This window comes from Macrobrachium nipponense, chromosome 19 (genome assembly GCF_015104395.2).
Source record: "Macrobrachium nipponense isolate FS-2020 chromosome 19, ASM1510439v2, whole genome shotgun sequence".
Classification (NCBI taxonomy): domain Eukaryota; kingdom Metazoa; phylum Arthropoda; class Malacostraca; order Decapoda; family Palaemonidae; genus Macrobrachium; species Macrobrachium nipponense.
This window is the reverse complement of record NC_061088.1, coordinates 18,221,255-18,233,958: the sequence shown is the minus strand read 5'-3', so window position 1 is coordinate 18,233,958 and position 12,704 is coordinate 18,221,255. Positions and strand designations below refer to the sequence as shown.

General features: G+C 36.8%; 1 protein-coding gene across 10 annotated transcripts in view; it reads right to left on the bottom strand.

Moving 5' to 3' along the window:
* Nucleotides 1-12,231, bottom strand: part of LOC135214440 (galactoside alpha-(1,2)-fucosyltransferase 2-like) — a 65,512-nt gene extending 53,281 nt beyond the window's left edge. For 6 of the 10 annotated variants that reach the window (XM_064248751.1, XM_064248742.1, XM_064248791.1 and 3 more), the window contains exon 1: nt 12,021-12,231. The gene's annotated coding sequence lies outside the window, so the exon portion shown is untranslated. Of the gene's footprint in view, nt 1-10,116; nt 10,526-12,020 lie in introns of those variants that run through there. The other 4 variants (XM_064248800.1, XM_064248780.1, XM_064248816.1 and 1 more) reach the window with 4 other exon arrangements.
* Nucleotides 12,232-12,704: the final 473 nt, after the last annotated feature.

Sequence of the window (12,704 nt, the reverse complement as noted above, 5' to 3'; positions counted from 1 at the left end):
GAGCCGAAGGGACGCTGCAAAGGACCTTAAGTAATGCCTACATTGCACTGAATGAGATGCACTGACGGCACTAACCCGCTACGGGGAGGTGAAAGAAGGGATCAAAGCTTTTAGAGATGGTTCAAATAGACAAAAGGAAGATTGCTGCTTAATTCAGAAGTACTAACAGGAGGAAGATGAAGACCTACGGTTGGACAGATGGCCCGAAAGAGTTTTTGGAGAGGAAGGGTAGTAATGCTCACTAAGTACGAGAAGGGATACAAGATAAGGCTGCATGGAGAGTGTCTGTAAGTTAACCAGACTTCTGTGAGGGGATATAAAGCAGCCTATGTGGTAAAAGTTTATTGCAAAGGAGGCTCATTCACGAATCAGTAGTTAATTCTTAATGTCGAATATATACATATATATATATATATATATAATATATATATATATATATATATATATATATTATATATATATATATATATATATATCAGCTGAGGCTCACAAGAAAATTTTGAAAGGTAACGAAAGAGCGCCAAGTTCTTTCTTGTAATTAACACCTTCGGGGTGGAAGATGTGTTCAATCCACAAAAGCACTTGACTCTCGATTTTTTTTTCAGATTTTTCATGTGGCTTCAGCTGATAAATAAATCACGTGTGTAGTTTTATATTTTTATTGTAAATATATACAATATTCATATTTTTATATATAAACCCAGTCGTTTCCCGATCCATATGTGACCCACCACAACTGGCATACCAAGTACGCGTACGCTTGTATTATGTTAGAGAGATTGGCAAAGTAAGTGGAAAGAAACCAAAGGAAGCGAAAGCAGAGTAAAAGGCAGCCACCAAACAACAGAGTTGTTTGTGGCCGCCGAAGGGGGAAGTTGCAGGGAACCCCCTGAACATTCTTACATTTGTCAAATAGCCTATAAATATAGTCAGTCGATGCGTGAGTTTCGACATTATTTCAAACAGCGCGATGCTGTAGCAGGTGTTTTTTGGAGATCAAACAGATGTTGCGGTCGATGTTTTATGTCCTTTTGCTTGTTTAACACCGGGCGGGTGATTGATGTGATTTAAGTGATTATGACGTAGTTCAACATCTGCCTTTATTGTGTTCAACACAGTTCAACAACCTGTTTCGATTTCTGGACTTTGAATTTGTCTGAATCTCGAATTTCTTCGATGTCCTTTGTACTACCTAACTGAAGACAAGTAAGGAAAATATGTCATCACTGGCAAATTTCTCACACTATTTAGCTACACACGACACACTCAAAGAGCGGAGAATTGCAAGGTGGCACAACTTTATCTTTTTATCTAATCTTTTATCACCATTATATTGCTAACACTCCAAAGAACCATCCGACCTGTGTTCTAAAGTTTCCAGGAAGGAGTTTGAGTCCAGCTACCTACATTATGAACTTGGTTTACAAATACTGATATAAATATTCCTGGGTGAGGGAAGACATTCCTAATGTATTCCTGGGTGAGGGATTCTGCTAATCAGGCTGGACGCTGCCCGCTGCGTCTACTTGAACTCCCATGGTCATGGTTTAGATAAAGTCAGCTTTATGCCGGCAAGGCTCTTGCCGGTATTAACCAAGTATATATCCACCTTTGTCGAAGTCCAGGGTAAACTCAATGGGACGCCGTTTATTAATATAAATTCCCGAAACCACAATTTAAAAATGGCTACATATAATATTTGATCCATGAGGGGCTAGTACTAAACACGGCGTCACCCTGAGCTTCCGCCATGTTTAGTATTAGCACCTCGGAGGAGGTAGATACATACTGGGCTGACACCACTCTTGCCCATAATAGCGGCCCACAGGACCACAAGTGAAACTGTGGAAGTGAGTAAAAGGCCTAATATGGACTTATCGTTCTTGCCATTGCTCCGAAATCCACAAATGTCTAACGGTAATTATTGCTCTACAATGATGTGTGTGTGCATATAATATATATATATATATATATATATATATATATATATATATATATATATATATATATATGTATATAAGTAAAGATATAAATATATATATATATTATATATATATATATATATACACTATATATATATATATATATATATATATATATATATATATATATTACACATCTATATATAGATGTGTCCGCAATTTATGAATAGAATCCTGATGGAGTATTGACTGAATATGGCTTATTGATTGGAAAGCATTTAACTTCGCTATTTGCCCTTCTCGTACTTTTCCTAGTGAATAAAAAGTGGTCTGAGAGAAAACAAAAGGATTTCGTTGAAAAATGACAGAAACTCAACAGACCCAGAAACAGCAGACGTTGCAGTCTCACTCAGCAAAACACCACAAAATTTACAAGGCTCGCTCAACAGAAAACACCAACTAGAGCAGCGATTCCCAGCCATGGTTCCGTGGAACCCTGGGGTTCCTCATTCCACCATTAGGGGTTCAGCAAAAAGTCTTGAAATAAATATGCATGGTAAATGACGCTGATCTGAATTTACGCACTTCGAATAGCAGTGGTAGATAATGATTTATATTGAGTAATGGTTATACATAGAGCGAGAGAGAGAGAGAGAGAGAGAGAGAGAGAGAGAGAGAGAGAGAGAGAGAGAAAGACAAAGTTTCCCTAGGATATTTAATGTTGTTTCAGGGGTTCCTTTAAGGTGTAAAGGTTGGGAATCACTGACCTAGAGGTAGACTCAAACGAATTAAGTTAAAACAAGGAATACGGAGAGAAATAACATCAGATGGACGGAGAAAGGATTAGGGAGGTTGAATCTTACGTATATTTCCGAACATTGATATTCAGTACCAGTTGTCTTCGGTGGGAATTTAATGTCTAAAAAAACAGGCAAGTCAAATAATGGGCAGACTGAATAAAGCTTTAAAAAGAACATCAGAAATCTGATAAATGACTAGTTAGAAATAACTGCGATAAATAAAATGACCGAAGGTCTTATGTACGTGAAATAATGATCTAAAGGAGAGAGGTCGGTTTTGAAAATGTTCTTAGCACAACGCCCTAGGGAATATGGAGGAGAACTATGAGAAACGAGGCCGAACATTAATGGAGATTTGTGAAAGTTAATGCACACAGCCACTGTGCGGCTCAATTTCACAGAGGATTTTTTGCGTCACACATCGTCGAATATGATGATGATGATCAATGTATGTATATATATATATGTATATATATATATATATTATATATATATATATATATATATATATATATATGTATGTATGTATAATAATATAAAGGTATAAGCCACGAAGGACAGTGAAACACTGGAGTAGTCGCAGTTACTCTAGTGTTTCACTTTCTTTCGTGGCTTATACTTTATGTATGCATTTATATATATATATATATATATTATATATATATATATATATATATATATGGTGGCATCTTCACATCCGGATATATTGTTTGTGTGTATATATATATATATATATATATATATATATATATATATATATACACACAAACAATATATCCGGATGTGAAGATGACCAATATATATAATATATATATATATATATATATATATATATATAACTAAATTCAACGAATGGGCACTATAGGCTACGACAGCTTAATGGAAAATCCCACTCCTCCACCCGCCCATCAGCTTACCCGACGTTTTCAACTCTCCATGGAATACAGTTTACCTGAACAGAATAGAACCAGATTCATTCTGCTGACCGTGACAAGCGATCATTAACAGCCCCTAATCATCCCATCTATAATGTCTGGGTCGATTTCGTTCCGGAACTTTAATAGGCTATGAATTATTTTCCGCAGATCATACTAAACACCTTTTTTCTTTCTTTCTCTCTTTTAGGGGTAACGGACTGTGTTGTTGTTATTATTATTATTATTTAGGAAATGGGAAGAAGTACACGAGTTGATGATTAAGATCAATTAAGAGACAAATGGACATATACGTATACATTGAACGAACGGCATTAAAAGCCTCATTGTATCATGCTCCAATAGTTCAAAACTGATACTGAAGAACACTCATATTTACCTCCGATTGGTAGTTCCTCGTTGGACGAGTGGGTTACGCGTTCGCCTACCAATTCGATAGTCCCGAGTTCGACTCCCCGCTCTGCCAACGCGAATCAGAGGAATTTGTTTCTGGTGATTAGAAATTCATTTCTCGATATGATGTGCTTCGGATCACACAATAAGCTGTAGGTCCCGTTGATAGGTAACCAATTGGTTCCTAGCCAGGTAAAAATGTCTAATCCTTCGGGCCAGCTCTAGGAGAGCTATTAATCAGCTCAGTAGTTTGGTTAAACTATGATATACTTTTAAAACCTCCCATTGGTTGGTCGGCTAGTATTTTACATGCTGACATTATTGATTGGCCGCTCTCTCTCTCTCTCTCCCAACATATACTTCAGTCGCGTGACACGCTTTGAATAGCATCAACGATTCTGAATACTTGATATGGGTAGTTGCATGCGACTCCTGGCTTTGTTTTTTACAGCACTTAGTAGTTAACTTCATACCTCTAACGGCTATAATGTGAGGAATTCTTTCAAGGCTTCTATCAAATACCAAGATGAGGTTATCATTGTCATAAGCTTCACACTCTTCTCTAAGCTATCCCTGAAACATTTTCTCTGATTTGGATGGCAGAAATAGTGTCTCATGATGGACGGCAATGAAGTCACAAGAAAAAGAATGTCACATAAAGAAATAGTCATGATTTTGGCTAAGAAAAAAGGTCACAATTTTAGATAGAAAAAAAAAAAGTCATATCAGTTGACAGTCTTCTGTTCATGTTTCTACGGTAATCCCCAACGTCCTTGTACTAAACACGCCGCAAGGGTGGTTACATACCGGGTCGCATATTTCCCAAGTCTGGAAGAGTTTAGGGATGGGGAAAATTATGATCAATCAAAGCTCGTGGAGCTGATCCATGACGTCACAAGCCACGCCTTTTAGCTCTCTCCTCAGTCCTATATCCATCACTGCCGCCAGTCACGATGCCGAAGAAATACTTTCTTCTCAATTTCACAGCTTACGGCTTGTATGATATATGCATTTTAGTCAGATATATCTAAACATAATGCAACACTAATTTAACAACAATATATTCTTCAAATGAGATACACCGAGAAATATATTATGCGTTATTGGTAAATAATATTTTCACATCGCGAATTTCTAAATTATATACTTGAAAATGCATGTTTAAAGCCATTTATAAAGGGTTGCGATAACTCACGGGATGAATCAAACAATATACAAGATGGTAAAAATGATGGTATCTGACCTGTTTGTAGGGGAAAATAGAGAGAGAGAGTAGGCTTACACTACGGATTTCTATTGACATATGGTATTTCGTAGTAATGCACATTACTGTGCATTGCATTGTATAAAAGTAATATACTGGTCATAACTAGGCCATGAACAGGAATCAGACTGATATATTCCCTACGATTTACAGGAACACAGTTTCAGCTTCATTCATTAAATTATTTCAAGAGTTAATGTGCCCTTAAGGAAACCTACGGTATTGTTGTTTTGGTGATCTAAGTTAGCCTAATGTAACCAAATATAGTTACGTGACGAACTCATCCTGTCAGTAGCTAATCTGAATACGGTTGTTTTTCAAGGTGCACTTGATAAGCTGTTGTAAAAAATTGCCTTTTTGAGGTGGATTCCGTTTTCATAAAACCTTCCACTTTTTACTAAGCTGAAATAGAACAAAATTGATGCATAAATTTATTAGAACTGCGATATGCTTTAAAGTAAATATGGATGACACTTTTTTTTCCAACTCTCTTTCAACAGAAAATTTTATGCAAATATTCAACACGTATCAATTAAAGCTAGGGATAACGGTAGTATATGAGTATACGACTATTTTCATCCAAGCTCACACTCAATGGCCAAATGTATGCCTTAAATTAAGTGAATAATATATTTTACATAGATTTTTGGCATTATGCCAAGCACTGGGGCAACTAAGGCCATTCAGCGCTGAAACGGATATTGACAGTAAAAGGTTTGAAAGGTGTTACAGGAGGAAAACCTCAAAACAGTTGTACTATGAAGCAATTGTTGGGAGAGGGTGGACCATAAGATGGAAGAAAGAGAATATGAATAAAAGAAGTTGCACCAAATGAGGTGTAAATTATATACTTGAACATATGTGTAATTATATACTTGAACATATGTAAATTATATACTTGAACATGTGTGGCACTATCCCCCTATGGGGTACGTAAATTTGTTATCAAAACTGTACCTTCCACATTTCTTTTAAGCATAAGGCAATTATTATTTTAGTTCTGTGCATAATAGCTTTTTATAGCCTGAAACAACAGGCAGTAACGCTTGAAAAACGTTCCATGGTCCATGCTTTTAAAACTGTCACTTTCAAAGTCCAAGATTCTTGATGGGAGTCGAAGTGCTGCGAGTTCTTGGCCTCCTGTCTGTAGTCTGTAGTGTTAATTACAGGTCATATACCATCATTTTTACCATACCATCAATTTTACCGTCTTGTATATTTTGTAATCATCCCATGTGTTATTGCAACTCTTTCTAAATGGCTTTAAACACACTTGTTCAAGTATATAGTTTAGCCACAGCCTCTTGCCATGAAAATATTATTAATGCAGTAAATATCGACTTTGTGAGCAAATATTAAGAAGGACTGAGCACTATTACCAAGAGGGAGAAGCCAATAACGCATAGTATATTTCACGATGTATCTCATTTGAAGAATATATTGTTTGTTGAATCGGTGTTGCATTATATTTCAATATATCTGACTAAAATGTATAGGACATACAAGCCGTAAATTGTGAAATGGGGAAGTTTTTCTTCGGCAATGTGACTGGCAGTAATGGCTATGAGACCGTGTGGCTTGTGACGTCAAGGATCAGCTCCACGCTCATTGATTGGTCCTAATTTTCCCCATCCCTGAACTCTTCCAGACTTGGGAAATATGCGGGCCACTATTCTTTTTTTCTCTTTCATTTAAAAAAAATACATTTTAAATGTCACTTTACAATACAATGCATGTACAATATTTTTAATTTATGTACAGAATCAACAAATACAGTTATATTTCTTATAGCTCAACATACCTTAATTTACTATGTATATACATTCATATATGGGTCACTATTTGGGATACATTAATGAGGATTTTTTCCTGTAAATTTTCTCATGTGGATTTTTTTCTGTGACCTTTTTTTTGCCTGGATTCGTGTCTCATATATTCCCAGCGCAGGTCATTATAATATTTATCATTAAAATAACTATGATGTAAAATGTACATACAATCTGACCCGGATTTTAGCCACCTCTTAAAAGTCCCATTTCAACATAGAAACATCACTCGGACACTTGTAGTGATCGTACTTCAGGAACTGAATTTTCCCAATCACGTTGCTACTAGACTTGGAAATCCAGAACTTTGCGGTGCCACGCTGTCACAAGATCACGTACCCGCAATATTGCATTCGTTCGGATATCTAGTTGCTTGGTTTAGTTGCAACCAGCCTTCTACCAGCACAAACCTTGTCCTAAGGCAGAGTAATGTGTCTAAGGAAGTAGGAGGCCTAGTTTGGGCCTCCGGACTCTGCCCATTCAATAGATAATCCTTGTATCGGAAACAACGACGTCCTTCCTGACAGAAAGCTGCGCTGATGAACTTCTGTTTAAGGCAAGTTTTGTTTGTTTGGTGGTTTTACGTTTCATGGAACCAGTGGTTATTCAGCAACGGGACCAATGGCTTTACGTGACCTCCAAACATGTCGAGAGTGAACTTCTATCACCAGAAACAGTTGAATCAATCAATACAATTGGCTCCTCTGAAAATTGCACTTCCTACGCGTCACTATAAAGAAAGATAATTATGACAAAATCCATTTGAGGAGTCATTTCCAACACGCCAGCAGATTAAGCATGTTCGTTTTGCTGTCCAAATAATTGATCAGAGTGTTTGATGGTGTCTACGACTCAACCATCAGAGTCAAACATGAAGAGGAAGCATTTCTCTGACATACATCTAAAAGGATGGATATTCATTAAAACTACACACATATATGTGCATGTGTGTGTTTGTGGATTTAAATAAGGAGGAAAGGCTTTTTTTTTTTTTTTTTTTTGCAGATGTCTGTGCCAAGTGCCAAATTGCGGTTTGCCTCCAGTTTACCATTTTCTGTTGTAAACTTAATTGGAATATAGAAATGCTCATAACTATAATCTCCTCGGAAATGTACGTAAAAAGTTTTAAGACAATTCACTTAAAAATAATAATCTGAATTGAATGACTGTTCGACTTCCCTTGCAGACTTCAAACTAGACACCATAAACTAACTAACTTCAGTAAAGACAACCAAAGCGCTTCCTATTTTCATCAATAGTCTCATCATGACCAAATGCAGTTTAACCAGACCACTGAGCTGATTAACAGCTCTCCCAGGGCTGGCCCGAAGGATTAGATATTTTTACGTGGCTAGGAACCATAGTCACCTAGCAACGGGACCTACAGCTTATTGTGGGACCCGAACCACATTATATCGAGAAATGAATGTCTATCACCAGAAATAAATTCCTCTGATTCCGCGTTGGCCGAGAATCGAACTTCTGTCCACCGGATTGGTAGCCGAGCGAGAAAACCACTAATCCAACGAGGAACTAAAGAAGCCAGAAAGCGCATGCAACGTGAGGTAGAGGCGAGTGGCAGTGGATCAAGTGGGTTAAGCCTACCGCTGATGGTCCTTCTATGTACTAGGTCTATCAAGCCGCTGATATTGAACAGACTTTCATCCACTATTCAGCCGTTAAATTAAGAACATGGTAAACTTCGTTGTCTTCTCTTTCCTAGGGTGATAGGTTTGTTTTGTTTTTTGTTTGTTTGTATGGTGTTTTTACGTTGCATGGGACCAGCGTTTATTCAGCAGCGGGACCAACGGCTTTACGTGACTTCCGAACCACGTCGATAGTGAACTTCTATCACCAGAAATACACATCTCTCACTCCTCAATGGAATACCCGAGAATCGAACTTGCGGCCATCGAGGTGGTAGGCCAAGACCATACCGATCACGCCACTTAGGCGCTCTCCTAGGTTGATAGGGATAACGACTTAATGTTCAAAAAGAAAAGTGTGCGTTTATATGTATTAATATATATTGCATATTGTAGTAGATATGTAGCATATATAATATAGTATATACACATATATATATAGTGCGTGTGTTTTGACTTCGTTATGTACCTAATACTGGTAAGGCAAATCTTAAATTCAGGTCAGCGTTGGGTTACCGCCTCAACAGTATAAAACTCCCAACAATGCTCTTCCCCTTATACAATGATGCCGTTTTAATTAGTTATTCCTATATTTACCTACGGTTCTAAAAAGATACTGTGTTGTCTTCCGAATTTCTAGTCTGATTAAGCATATCACTAGCAAACGTATTAGATCGCTGTAGATTTTGGTACGTCTTATACAACTGTAATACAACACACACGTGTATGTGCCGTAGTCGGGTATACATATGAAAATTTTGATTATAATAAAAAATGAAAATGGATTTTAAAAATGGTTTTAGTTTACTGACTAGACATGGCCAGCGGAATTGATATTACACACACACACACACACACACACACACACACACACACACACACACATATATATATATATATATATATATATATAATATTATATATATATATATATATATATATATATATATATATATCTGTTATACATATATATATATATATTATATATATATATATATTTGATATCATATATATATATATATATATATATATATATATATATATATATATATATGTAATATACTAAAAACACACACACTATATTATATATATATATATATATATATATATATATATATATATATATGTGTGTGTGTGTGTGTGTGTGTGTGTGCATTTCAAATGCCATATCCCGTTATATCAAACGGAAACGATTTTTAAAGACATACTATGATTACTATTATATCATCGGCAGACCAGACTACGACACTGTACTTCTGCTTTTTATATATAAATATCCATAATATATATGTTTGTATATATAATATATATATTTCACTTCACTACAAACCTTTTAGCGTTAACGGAGTTCTTGTTAGGATTAGGCTGATAGCTCTATGCCCTTCTTTCAAACTGGCTAAGAGCCACCACGATCGGCTAACCACACCTAAGTAGATAGTCTAAGTATCTGTGAGTGTGCCACTCTAGTTATACGTGGCAGTCTACCTTTGTGCCTTCACACACATGGCGTGATGGCAGTCGTGAGCTGCCACGCATGCAAGAGAAACGCGACGAACGCCACCACTTGGCACACATTTTGTTTAGACGTTTGCCGACACGTTAATTGGTTGTCGGTGGGGCGTGGATGCCGCTCTCTTTTCCCCAGTTGAGTTCCAGGGGTTCTTTGATGATGTTGATGATATTCGTAATACGTTAGTTTGCTGAAACGATGATGACATTCGTAATATGTTAGGCTGCTGCAACCTAAGAAAGGCTACTAAAGCTTCCTGTCTCTTGTTAGGCCTAAGACTGACACCTCAAGACTCGTAAGAGTTCCAATTTGTTTAGTGAAAAATGAACGCTAGAACAAGGCAAAGTTTAAAAAGACCGTACAGTTAGGGAGAATGAGACAAGTGAGAACAAATACAGAGTAAAAGGACGAAATTAGAGCAATAAACTTCATTTATCATTCAAGGATAAGAAAAAAAATCCTGAGCGTAGTGTTCATGAATTTACCGTGTAAAACAAACAAGATCATTGAAATTTTAAACAAGTCTTATTAGCTTGGTGAAAGTGGCAGTGGATTGCGATGTAGTTCGAAACCAAGTTTCTATTGTTGTTATTATCAACTGGCTTGAAGGTGAAATGTATCTCGAGACATAACAAGTCTTACAAAGCTTCGTTCAAGTGTTCGCTTCTTTTGTGTTGTAACTGTACCCCTGAATTCACACACGTACACACATTAAAAATGTTTCATTGGAACCCGATTAAAAGATCCAGAAATTAAATTCATATTCTCGTAAACTTCTGAATTCTAATGCACTCGGAATTTACAGGCGGGTAAGTAGTGTAACTTGGATCACAGGTGGCCAAACAGTCGATCGCGGCTACTTTTTCGTCTATCGCCGTTCCCCTACAATCCTATATGAACAAAGAAAAACACAAGCATATATATATATATTATATATATATATATATATATATATATATGTGTGTGTGTGTGTGTGTGTGTGTGTGTGTGTGTGTGTGTGTGTGTGTGTGAGGCAACTGCGCTCATGTTTTATCGTACTGTCGCTATTTGAAATATTTTTTCCCCGCGTAATAATATGTGACTATGAAGTATGGTAGATCGTAAGAGAGTTTGACTTTTGAGTAGATCTCGGAGTCCAAAAGTCTGGCCACCCCTGACTTGGATCAATCACGCGCCTGTTGCATTCAGTTTAGATGTCTAAATGTCGTTACACTGACCGAGTGGAGTAGGAATCATTTCCCCCGTATCACACTCGGTCTTAATTTCCTAAACAATTCTCTCAAAGTTCAATTTGCTTCTAGAACCCCTTCAATAGCAGTCTCCGGTTATGGAAATTCCCTTCATTTATGAAATCATATTCCTCAGTAACATGTGCATATGAAATTCCTCTCTGAATAGCAGCTTTTCCTGGAGCAATTTTTCTTGGCCACCGCAGAATACGGCAAATTCATTGTCATTGCTACCAGTAATGGATAGAAACTAGAACTGAAGAGATACAACACATCCCATTGTGGAAACTGCTTTACGTACAAGAATGTGATTCATGGAATAAACTGCCTCCAGAAGTTGTAAACAGCAACAGAGTGGAAGTTTAAAATAAAGCTAGACAAAATAATTAGGACACTGTGAATGAACAGTAAAACCTGCTCCTCGGATGGACTAACAAGTCTTTGAGACATCCTAATCCTTGTAACTCCACAGTAACTTCTTTCTCCTATACTCACAAAGATATCGTGGTAAGTTCTCGTGGGAAGCGGCTGGAGAGAGAGAGAGAGAGAGAGCGACTGAAATTCCCGGCAGGACGACTTTGTCGACCAGCAACTTCTACTTCACGAGAGACCAGAGCGAAGTGCCGTTGCTGCAGCTTGACAGAGCACCAACAATCTACCTGGATGCCAAACCTCAACTCTGAGCCGGCCGTTCGGGAGCCGGGAAGACCTTTTAACATTCATTAAACGCACACGCACACCCACACGCACACTCACACACCCTACTCCCTCCCTACCCTCCAACCAATCCGTCGCCTCCAAACACATTTTTCTCTCCATTGAGCAAATAACCAGCCACTCATTGTGGATGAAGTGCACAGGTAGGTTATCACGAGAAATAAAAAAAAAAAACTGATAACGACTGTTGGCTATATTCAATAATCCTTTTCTCTCACACTCTGTACATAAATACATAGACATTACATATATAATATATATATATATATATATATATATATATATATATATATAGATATATATATATATACATATATATATATATATATAGTTATATATAGTTATATAATATTTACATACATAATATACATGAAACACACATATAGGTATATATACACACACACACATTATATATATATATATATATATATATATATATATATATATATATATATATATATA